We start from the raw sequence: 12,571 nt of genomic DNA on the forward strand, positions 1-12,571 counted from the left end.
GTCAAAGGTGGAAACAACCCAAATGTCCATCAATTGATAAACAAAATGTGGCACACCCACATAATGGGATATTATACAGCCAAAAATAGGAATGAAGTACTATTACAGGCTACAACATGGATGAAGCCTGAAAACATGCTAACTGAAAGAAACCGTATGCAAAAAGCCACAAATTTTATGATTCTAATTATATGAAATATCCAGAATAGGCAAAGAAAGAAAGCAGATTAGTAATTGCCAGTGGTTGGGGGTGAGGGGTAGGGGTAGGGAATGTGACTAATGGGTGTGGGATTTCCATTTGGGTGATAAAAATGTTATGAAGCTAGATCGTAGTGATGGTTCCAAAACATTGTAAATATACACTTAATGCCATGGAATTATACACATTGGTTAAAATGGTACATTTTATATAATGTGTGTTATATCACAATGTTTTAAAATTAATGTGTGTGTGTGTATGAAGGGCATGTATAATTCTCCAGAGTGAACTCGAGTTGATAGGGAACATCCATCAATCTGAATGATAATAGCATGACTGAGAAATAAACTTTTACTAGATTGTCATTTGTTACAACAACATAACATACCCCATCCTGACTGATATAAACTATTATATTGCATTTAGTTCACCTAATCTTTTCTTAAGCCTCCTTTGTGTCAGGTACTGGGGAAAGAAAGAGGAAAAGCTTCAAGCAGCTTGCAGACTAGCAAGGGAGATAAACATGTTAACCAAAAGATGCTCTTCTGTGTGATGATGCCATGATGGAGGTAGATTATGAGCTATAGTGGAAGCACAAAGGCCAGAATGGCCAATTCCATCCTGGAAACTCAGAGAAGGCTCCTGAAGACAGCAAAGGTTGAATTACATTTTAAAAGATGTATAAAAGCTTGCCAGCTTGTGAAAGGGAGAGATTCACTGAAGGTTGATGGAAGAGCTTGTGCTCTATGCAGTGATATAGGCATGACACAGCTTGGCATGTGGCAAGGAATTGTCAGTCACTAGATAGGATTGACAAGGAAATGTCAATCACTAGATAATAAGGTGTAAGGTGATGAGTGCTGGAGAGGGGACTAGAGAAGTCAACAAGTATTGGGAGTTTAGACCTAAATCTGTAGCCAGCCCTTTCTAATCTTTCCATTCATGCCATATATGGAAAATGAAAACACATATGGCACACTGAGGTAAAAAGTTGAGGCTTCTTGTGACTGACAACACACCTGGCCCAACTTTGGTTGTCACCCTTGGCATTCTTAATCCACTGTAACACACAATTGGGGCACAAGGTTTGGGAAGCTCTCCTATGAGTAATGGAGTAACACCAAGATTTTTAAGCTAGGAAATAATAAGATTTGGAAAATAATTCATAGTTTGGAAAATAAAAGAATATGAAGAATAAGATTGAAGTCCAAAAGATCTAGAAGGAAGTGATGGCAATAACCCAGAAAGAAATAGTAAGAGCTTAAATCATAATAGTGGCCATGGAAATAAAGAGAGTGGATAGATTCAAGATAGAGTTACAAGTTAATTCTACAAGATAGAACTAACAAACTTTACTGATTGACTTGAAGTGGAGGGGGAAGGGGGAGAAAGAAATTAAAATGGCTCCCTGCCTGGTTGAGTGTTAGTGGTTCCACTGGAATAGGAGAGAGAGGAAAGCGAGGACTGTGAAGACAGGAGTCAGTACTCAGGGACCTGCTGATTTGATGTGCCAGTGGAGGTACCTGAAAGGCAGTTAAAAACCAGAGTAGTTGGGGAAAGGATGCAGGGTTTGAAACATGGTGGATGACATGGACCAGCAACAAACTACCAACACTGTAGAAGAGCCCCTGGATCTCATCAGGCTCAGCCTGGATGAGCGAATTTATGTGAAAATGAGAAATGACAGAGAGCTTTGAGGCAGATTACATGCTTATGATCAGCATTTACATATGATATTGGGAGATATGGAAGAAACTGTGACACTATAGAAATTGATGAGGAAACATATGAAGAGATATATAAATCAACAAAACAGAATATTCCAATGCTTTTTGTCCGGGGAGATGGTGTTGTACCAGTTGCCCCTCCATTAAGAGTTGGCTGAAGCAAAGAATTTATCATGTATGGAATATGGGAGCTTTTGTATGATTTCCTCTTTATTTATTTATTTTAATATTTTATTTATTTGACAGAGACACAGCGAGAGAGGGAACACAAGCAGGGGGAGTGGGAGAGGGAGAAGCAAGCCCCCCACGGAGCAGGGAGCCCGATGTGGGGCTCGATCCCAGGGCCCCGGGATCACGACCCGAGCCGAAGGCAGACGCCCAATGACTGAGCCACCCAGGCGCCCCATGATTGCCTCTTTAAATGTAGAAGACATTCAAAAGAGAAACCTGCATAAATTTTGATATTAAGAAATGACCAAGGATTCTTCCACTCCTGAAATGAGTTGATTTGCGGATAACTAAAAAATTCTTAAGCTAAAGGGCATTTTAATTTTTTTCCAACCCTTTCAATAAATGTGATCACCAAGATGTAGAACTCTTTTTTTCAGGGAAAAAAACCAAAAAACCAGAGTAGTTAAATATTCAGAGAGAAACTGGAGTAGAGTTAAAGATGGGGGGGTGGGGGGTGGCCATGGACAGATACAAGCAGTAGTTCAAGCCCAGGGAATGGATGAGCTGGTTGAGAGAGGCCATAAGTGAGAAAAGAAAAGGTCCAAGGTCATTTAAGGGGAACACAGAGGAAGGAAAGCCTGTGGGAATAACATTGGCATTTCTTTGATGCATAATAGGATTTCTCAACTGACTGAACAGATAACTCTTTGAAAAGAATGACTCTCTTTAATCTTTCTAAATCTGTCTGAATTATCTGTAAAGGCACCTCTGGGAATTCCAGAAGATTGATCCCTTAATATAGGCAGATACCTCTTATGCAAAATGAATGTTTAAAAAAGTAAATCATTTGAAGTAATTTTAACAAAGTCATAGCTATGGCTCTTGTTAACATATTACTACTATATATTGTGATTATATACTTTTATGTCTATCCCTTCTCACTAGACTATAAAATCCTCAAAGGCCCCAGTGTTGGTGTCTAGTCTGGTACCTGGAATATAGTACACAGTTGATAAATATTTGTGAATTACTATGAATTTGAGTTTTAAAGTTCAATATATACAGAGTATAACTCAGTTCCAGTAATCTTTCCAATGGAATTGTTAAATTGGCAAGAGATACTATAGTTCTAAATGTGGCAGTGCCCTTCATAATAGTCCACATTGATAGTGATGCATGATATATTTATAAAATATCATTTAGTAAAGAGAATAAATCAACTAAAACTATATATAGTAACAAGGATGAATTTCACAAATATGATATTGAATGAAAACAAGGGCAAATGTAGAATTCCAATTATATGAAGTTTAAAAACAAACAAATCTAATGCATCAGGTTTTTTTTTTTAAGATTTTATTTATTTATTTGACAGAGAGAGACACAGCGAGAGAGGGAACACAAGAAGGGGGAATGGGAGAGGGAGAAGCAGGCTTCCTGCCGAGCAGGGAGCCCGATGTGGGGCTTGATTCCAGGACCCTGGGATCACGACCTGAGCTGAAGGCAGACACTTAACGACTGACCCAGCCAGGCGCCCCTCTAATGCATCAGTTTTAGAAGTCTGGAGAGTAGTTACCTTTGGAGGCAGTGTAGTGATGGGGAAGAGGCACAAGGAGGACTTTTGCAGAACTGGTTGTGTTCTATTTCTTGATCTGGGTGTTCTTTTCATGAGCCCATTAAATTTGTCATCATTCATTAAACTGTACACTTATTATTTGTGCAGTTTTCTGTATGATGGCTAGACTTCAATAGAATATTGAAGAGAGAGGAACATAAATAATTCTGATACATGATACTACATGATAACTAATAACATTAAAGAATAATGCCTACAAGTGGAGGAGGAGTATATAGCCTTAAGCAAGTAATTGAACCTACAGTAATCAACTAATAAGAAAAAGAGAGTAAAAGGAAGAAGTCAGTGGGTTTCAGACCTGAAGACCCACGCTTATTATTAGCTGAGGACTCAAGTGGTTGCTGATAACTACATACCTGCATGGGATCAAAACCCAAAGTGGTCTTGCTGTTTGATAAAACCATCTCAGTTTCTGAGCATTTAGCACAACTCTCATCGAAGGAAACTTCACTTCATTAGATGAAAACTCTGAGAATAAACCACTTCTACTCAGGCTGTGATGGAGTGACTGGTATTATCCTAGCCCCCTTGCCATCAGTGAAATATAGATAAACATGGACAAAAGATGAAACACATCTATTTTAGACACTGAACAACAGGCTATACAAGACTATAAACTCTAAAAGAAAGGGAACAAATGAGGTAAGTTCAAATTTCCTCAGCTTTAGGCTTAAAGGCACTTAGATTCTGGCACAGAGAGGAGGAACCTGAAGCAGAACAGCCTTGCTCAGTTGAGGAGGCAGAGATTTTAGTTTGGTGAGATTAAGATTGCTGTAATTTGCCCAGAAAATGTGTGAGAAGTGGATACTATACAGAGAAAAAAAACTCTAGAAATCTGCACACAGTCTAGGGGGATAAGAATATTGGGGGAAAAAACAATGTCCAGAGAGCTATGAGCTGACCAGCTGTGAAGCTCACAAAGTTTTAGGAGACCTTTCCATTCTGATCAACCACAGTGGAGAGATCTCATTAAACATCTAGAACATTCATTAGAGATGCCAGAAAGCCCAAGTCTTATGAATAAAAATAATCTAGCTATAGAGTTAAACTACCAGAAATCCATTCTAAAGGAGCATGAAGTCAAGCTTTGAAAGTATCAAGCTGATCCACAAGTAAATTAACTGCAGGCCAGAACAAAGCTCAACAGTTCTTGAAGGAAGACAACATAATCTAGACTCTATCACCCAATAAAAACAAACAAACAAACAAAAACCACTAGATCTGCAAAGAAGTAGGAAAATGTAATCTATAACGAGGAGAAAAGTTAGTCAATATGGAGACCCAGAAATGACAGAGATGATGGAATTAGCAGATAAGGACTTTGAAACTATTATTGTAAATATTACTTAAAGGAAAACATAAACACATTGAGGCAAGAAACGGAAACTATTAAAAAGATCCAAATGGAACTTCTAGAGTTGAAAGATATAATACCTGAAATGAAAAATTAATTAGATGGGCCTGACATAAATTTAAACACTACAGAAAAAGACAAGTAAACTTGAAGACAGGAAGCAGAAACTATCCAAACCAAATCACAGAGAAAAAAAGAGGATTAAAAAATGAATAGCTTCAGTGATCTATGAAACAAAATTAAACAGTCTAATGTTTATATAATTAGAGTCTCAAAAATTAGGGTAGTAGGGTGGAGCAAAAGAGAAAATATTTGAGGAAATAATGGCTATTTATTTTCTATATTTAGTGAAAAATATTAACCCAGAGAGCCAAGAAACTCAATGATCCTCAAACAAGATGAAGACAGAGAAAACTACAAATTACATCAAAGCATATTGATGAAAATCAATGACAAAAAGTTGCCAGAGAAAACAGGGGAATATTCAATTCTTGAAGAAAGAAGAAAATGGACCAAGATCTTTAAAGGGTTGAAAGGAAAAACTGTCAACCTATAATTGTACTTCCCTTAAACACAAAAGAGAAATAAAGACATGTTTCAGACAAAGACAGAATTCTGTGCCAGCATATCTGCTTTACAAGAAATGTTTTTCAAAGTTCCTCAGGCTGCAAAAAAACATTACATCATATAAAAACTTAGATTGGTATGAAGGAATGAAAAGTGCTAGAAATGGTAAATATTTGAGTATATCTAAAAGATTTTTCTAATTTTTAATCTCTTTAAAAGATAACTGACTTTCTTGAACAAAATAAAAACAAACATATCTGTATGTGAAGAACCTTATAACATTCCATTTCCCCTCTCCTGTTCATTAATATATCACTGTCATAATCCTCATACACTTTATTTCTACATAGTATCAATGTGAATACATATGCACGTGCACACGTGCACACACACACATAGACGACATGCAGGATGAAGGAAATACTCGCTTGGTGGCAGAACTAGACTGGCCTTAGAGCATTTGTTGTTCTGGGGCAGTAATGGTTAAGATTTAAAGTGGGTATTAGAAAGTACAGGTTAAATCTAGTTCCCAGTTAGTAACTATCAGACGCTGAGCAAGTTACATAACTAGCCCAAACCTCAATTTCCTTATCTGTATAATGCAGGTAGGGCCTATTTACTAGCACGGGCATGAAGATTAATTAAATGGTCATAAAGTGTTAGCACATCGCCTGGCTGCCAATAATAAGGACCTGACAGAGGACGACTATTACTATCCTGAAGTCAAACATGTCTCCACCTTGCCAGATATCAACTTGTTCAGATACCGGTTGATCAAGATGATATGACAGGAACTAGGGAAAGCAGATGGTGGCCAAGTGGCACTAAAATTCTCCATCTTCCAAAGAAGGATAAAAGAAATCATCTAAAGTCAGTAAATTGGTCTTTAGAGACTAAGGGCAACCCCTAGAAGAGTTAAAAACAGAAATTGTTTACAGTGATTGCCTCTGAGAAGTGGGATTGGGGGAAGAAAGAAAAGATTTTATTATTCATAGTATACCCTTTTATGCTGTTAAAAATTTTATCACACATTAAATATTGCATAGAACTTCAAAACCTAGTTCTATAATTCATAAAGTACATCTGGAACAAGTAGAAAGGTTAAACAAATATACCTGAATCTGTATAAAAATGGCACTTCTTGAGTGCTTCCCATCCTCACCACCACTGAAGGGGAAACTGCTTGTGTGTGTGTGTGTGTGTGCATGCGCGCGCGCACGTGGGCACATGCATGCAAACATGTGCACCCCTGTTTGTCTGGAAAATAAGTGCTTGATGGTTTTTTTTTTTTTTAAAGATTTTATTTATTTATTTGAGAGAGAGAGAATGAGAGACAGAGAGCATGAGAGGGAGGAGGGTCAGAGGGAGAAGCAGACTCCCCGCCGAGCAGGGAGCCCGATGCGGGACTCGATCCCGGGACTCCAGGATCATGACCTGAGCCGAAGGAAGTCGCTTAACCAACTGAGCCACCCAGGCACCCCAGTGCTTGATGGTTTAATATTGGAATTATCTACTGACACTTTGCTTACGTCTTCTCCCTCCTTGGGCCTCATATTACTAAAAATTAATATTTGTCCTTTTGGTTGATAGCATGAAAAGTTGGAAGATGATCCAGTAATGGGAAAATAGAAATAGAGCAGACACCTAGGATGCAGGGAAAATAATAGAGTGCCCTGGATAGGCAGAGGATGCAGGAAATCCCTAAAATCAGGTCTGCATTGCTGGTGGGTATCTATTCGCTTTGCAAATTGCTTGTGAACTCTCACCCCACCCCTGCCCTGTGGGTCCTAGCTTAGACTCCAGCTTTGGACAACAGAAGTGAGTTAGGAAGAGATCAGAGTTGTGGACACTGGAGCATGTATGTTCTCACAGCAGATGGGGAAATAGGTTGGCTTCTATTATTATTATTATTATTATTATTATTATAAAAATTGCTTTTCTTCTTTGTTTCATAACATTTTACTCCAAGAAAGTTAAGATGCTAGACAGACACCATAAGCCTAACACAAAGCACAGAGCATCAGTGTGGTATAGAACATAGTCATAGAATGTAGCCAAAGTAATGGCCTCAAGGTCCAAGCCAGGCTATAAGGTGAAAGGGACTGTGCCCTAATGAGGTCCTCTCAGAAACCAGCAATCCTGGCAATTAAGACCCCTGGATAAGTCAAGTCATTGGGACCGTGGACTTTGACTCCATACAGTCCTGGGTCCCAATCCTACTTCTGCTCTTTCCTATCAGTGTGCCTTTGGCAAGTTGTTTAACATCTCTGAGCCTCAATTTTCTTATCTGTAAAATAGGGATAATAAAAGACACACTTTTTTTTAAAGTACTTACTATCTGTCATTCTACATGTATTACCTCATTTCATTCTCACAGCAGCTGGATACTATTATCAACCCATTTCATTTATTTTATCTTTTAAACATTTTTGTATATTTATTATGTTTCACAAAATTACACCTTGCAGTCTAATACAAATAAAAATTTTAAAAAATTTGTATATTTCATGAAGCAAACCATATACTAGGTAGTCCAACTATTAAAATAAAGCATGTTATAATTCTTAATCAGCAAGTTTTTTTCTTCCAATTTTTATTTAAATTCTAGTTAGTTAACATTCTAATAGTGTAATATTGGTTTCAGGAGTAGAATTCAGTGATGCATCACTTACAGACAATACCTGGTGCTCATCATAACAAATGCCGTCCTAATACCCATCACCCATTTAGCTCATCCTCCACCCACCTCCCCTCCAGCAACCCTCAGTTTGTTCTCTGTCATTAGTGTCTCTTATGAATTGCCTACCCCCCTCCTTTTTTTGCCCTTCCCACACATTCATCTGTTTTGTTCTAAATGCCACATATGAGTGAAACATATGATATTTGTCTTTCTCTGACTAACTTATTTTGCTTAGCATAATACACTCTAGCTCCATCTATGTCACTGCAAATGGCAAGATTTCATTCTTTTTGATGGCTGAGTAATATTCCAGAGTGTGTGTGTGTGTGTGTGTGTGTGTGTGTACCACCCTCCTTTATCCATTCTTCAGTCGATGGACACCTAGACTCTTTCCACAGTCTGATTATTGTTGATAATGCTGCCAGAAACATCGGGATGCCTGTACCTCTTCAAATCTGTATTTTTGTATCCATTGGGTTATTATCCCATTTTATAGATGTGAAAATAGAGGCTCAAAGAGAGGCTAAGTCACTTGTCCGAAGTCACACAGTTGGTAAGTAAGGCAGCCAGAAGGGTACCCCAGCAGCAGGCTCCAAGAGCCCTTCTATTAACCATTACACTAAAATGTATGATAAAGTTCTCCTGAGGATTAAATGAAATGCATTTAATAGTGGTTGGCATACTTTGAGCATTTAATAAAGAACAAGTATTATAATGAGAGCTGGGTGGAATCCAAATCCCAAATTATGACAAATTTGGGGTTAAAGTGGATTGCACTGTACTTTTATCATCTAGGGCAAAGTCTAAAGTACAGGCATCCGTCCACACTCTCAGGAAATTTGTAAGCAGAAAGCAAGTTCCCACAGGAGGATACAGGTTTCCCAGGGGCAGCGCAGCAGGGCAGTGGCCATAAATCATTTTTATAGGAGTTATCTTTCCCAGAGAGGGAACGGATGAGAGTAGGAAAGCAAGAAGTTGCTGGAGAAAGTCCCAGTGGTATCAAGGCCGGGTGCGGGGGTGTTGGGGGCCGGGGGGGGGGGGGGGACGCTCCCCCGCCCAGCTGTGACTGCTTGGGATCCAGCTCTGTGACTTCTAAGCTTAAGAAATAGAGATGGAGAGAACCAAGTGGATGTGTCCAGACCCGCACAACTGCACGGAACCCAGCCTCTTGATTCCCAGGCCAGTGAGTCAACCCGGCAGGGACAAGAAGCTAAGCAAGATGCACGGAGCCGAAGCATGAGTTCTGCATGCTAGGTAATGCGTGCATCCTCTTTTGTTCCTCCACCATCCCTCACCCGACCCTTGAGAGGACTGTAGCCTTGTCTGTTTCGCACCCCACTCTACCCCTGCTAGGAACTGTAAGTGGTCCACTGCAGGCACTCAAGCATTAGTTGAATGAGTTACATGAAAAATGGCATTAAGATAAACATATTAGGGAATAGAATGGAAAATTGGCATACGTGTCCAAGATGGGACAGGGGACTTTAAAGAAACGTCCCATCTCTGACGAGGGCTTTAAACTCTGTCTCCAGAAATTAAAGTTCACAGTTCCAAGTTCACACTTTTAGCTATTAGGGATACTTGGATGGAAACGTTTCAGAAGCCCAGAACACACTATACCATGCTACCTCTTTTCCTCCTCTTATGGATCTTTTCAATGTATTATCATCTCTCTATAATTATGAAGGAGAACTGAAGAAAGGAGAGCATGGCTAGTGCTGGGGAAAATACCTTGCACACCACAGCTTGTATGCAGACCCGGGTTTCCTTCAACTTTGGATCTACACTGCTGGTTTCATAGTCGTCTGTTGCACACCCTCAGAAAAGCTTTCCCCTGACATTTCTTTTTTAACTTTATTTTATTGTGGTAAAACATAAATAATGTAAAATTGACCAGTTTAGCCATTTTAAGTGCACAGCTCAGCGGCACTAAGTGAGATTACATTGCTGTACAACCATCACCACTATCCCCCTGCAGAACTGTCATCATCCCAGGCTGACACTCTGTACCCGTTAAACATTAACACCCCTTTCCCTCCTCGATCGGCTTCCAACAACCACCATTCATTCGATCTCTGTCACTATGCATTTGACTATTCTAGGCTCCTCATCTAAGTGGAATCATAGAGTCTGTGTCCTTTTAGGTTGGGCTTATTTCACTTAGTGAAATGTTTTCAAGGTTTGTCCATGTTGCAGTATGTGTCAGAATTTCATTCCTTTTTAAGGCTGAATAATAGTCCATTATATGTATATACCACACTTTGTTTATCCATTCATCGGGTGGTAGACATTTGGGTTCTTTCCACCTTTCCACTATTGTGAACAATGCTGCTATGAACACTGTTGTGTAAATTCTCTGTTAGATTCCCTGCTCCCAATTCGTCTGGGTATCTAACCAGAAGTGGAATTACTAGATCAGGAGGTAAATTCTCAGTTGCATTTTTTTTTAAAGATTTTATTTATTTATTTGACAGAGAGAGACACAGCGAGAGAGGGAACACAAGCAGGGGGAGTGGGAGAGGGAGAAGCAGGCTTCCCACTGAGCAGGGAGCCCGACGTGGGACTCGATCCCAGGACCCCGGGATCATGACCTGAGCTGAAGGCAGACGCTTAACGACTGAGCCACCCAGGTGCCCCTCAGTTGCATTTTTTTTAAGGAACTGACCCTGGCTTTTTTTTTTTTTCCTGTTATATTTCCAGAGTCAGTTTTTATCATCTATTCAAACAGTTTATTTTGCCTCTCCAATATACTATCCTACATTTAGGCTAAACTACCTCTCTTTGGCTTGTTCCCTCTTTCATTTATCAAGGTATTTAGAATTATGATCTATTGTTCCACAGTACCGATCTTCCCCAAAACATGAACACTAGACCTCACTCCTTGGAGCAAACTGCCATTTTCTGAATCATAAGTTGCATTAGTTAAAAGAGTAAGAAACGAACTTTTTTGGGGGGGGTTAGGGAGGAGTCTTTCAAATCAGTATGAAGATACCAGTCTGATATGAATCAGGTAGACATACCAGGAGAAGAGAGCTCCTGATTTACACATGTCTCACTCAGGAACATCCCTGACATATAAAGAGTAGCAGAAATCAGGAGTCCAACTCCTCCGCTGCAGTAGCTGGAGGTCTCCACCTGCCACCACTGTGGTGATGAGGATCCTGCACTCTCACTTTTTCATGGAACAGCTAGAACCCACTGTTACAGGATTTTTTCTCCTTCGGTGCCCATGGTTCTTGGTCATGCCACTTCAAAGAATGAAGAGGCAGACCAGGCAGAGTGGTGGGCAACAAAGCAAGGTTTATTGAGTGGTAGTGAAGCAAAGTTTATTGAGTGGTAGTACAAAGCTCCCAAAGAGGGAGGGGACCCGAGAGGGTTACCACTGGAGTTTCTAAGTCTAGGGTTCTTTATGGGCTTGTTGGAGGGCTGTTTTATTGATAAGGAAAGTCTTTGTCCTAAGATGGCCAACCGAGCCAGTGAGAGAGTCCCAGTCCTTGCCCCAGGGCTCTTCTGTGTTCTTCTCCCTGCGCGGCTTCCAGCACACACCAATCCAAGTCCTTCTCCCTGCCCTGCTTTGTGCAGGCGCCAAAATTGCCAAGTATGCGGAAGTAGAAGTGTATAAATTGCCCCCTTTGTTTGTGCTCAGGGCTCAGACCTTTAGAGACCACTCTCCTCTGAGCCCACCAGCCTTAAATAAACCTCCTATCCTCCAAGATCTATGAGTGCCGCTTGGTTCTTCTGTCAGACGATCCAATCCAGGTTCCGTAACATTTGGTTCCCTGACTGGGAAACCCAACTGCGCTGGCCCATTGTAGCCACCGGTTTGGGGGCAACGGCGGGGCAGTGACGGAAGGAGGGATCGTAATGGAGAAGGCACGCCCTGCCTAATTTTCGGTAGTCTCCCATTCCGGTCGCCTCAGGCCAGCCCCGCTCTGCTGTTCCTGCCAGACTCGAGTAGACTTGGCAGGTGAGGACCTGGTCCGAACGTCAGATTCTGGTAAGGCCTGGGGCCCCAGGACCCAGACAGGCCCACCCCCACTGGGGTGGAAGGGGAACCTGATCACCTCCCAGAGACCTCTTACAGGTCTCACAGGTAGGGATTCCCAGGGAGGGAATGTAATAACTTCTGGAGTGTGAATGCGTGAGTGAATGTGCAGTCCAACCTGGCTTGCTCAAGTGGACTGATTCTGTGACTCCATGGGCGGGCACCCTTAAGGTCCCCAGAAGCCTACGGAGT

The 12,571-nt window shown here is 40.7% G+C and overlaps 1 pseudogene; it reads left to right on the forward strand.

Annotated features, from left to right (window-relative positions):
• The first annotated feature begins 930 nt into the window (after positions 1 to 930).
• On the forward strand, positions 931 to 2,084 carry LOC118023932 (annotated as a pseudogene).
• The last annotated feature ends 10,487 nt before the right edge of the window (positions 2,085 to 12,571 follow it).

This window comes from Mirounga leonina, unplaced genomic scaffold, assembly GCF_011800145.1.
Source record: "Mirounga leonina isolate KUSES-001 unplaced genomic scaffold, KU_Mleo_1.0 Mir_114, whole genome shotgun sequence".
In the NCBI taxonomy this organism is placed as follows: domain Eukaryota; kingdom Metazoa; phylum Chordata; class Mammalia; order Carnivora; family Phocidae; genus Mirounga; species Mirounga leonina.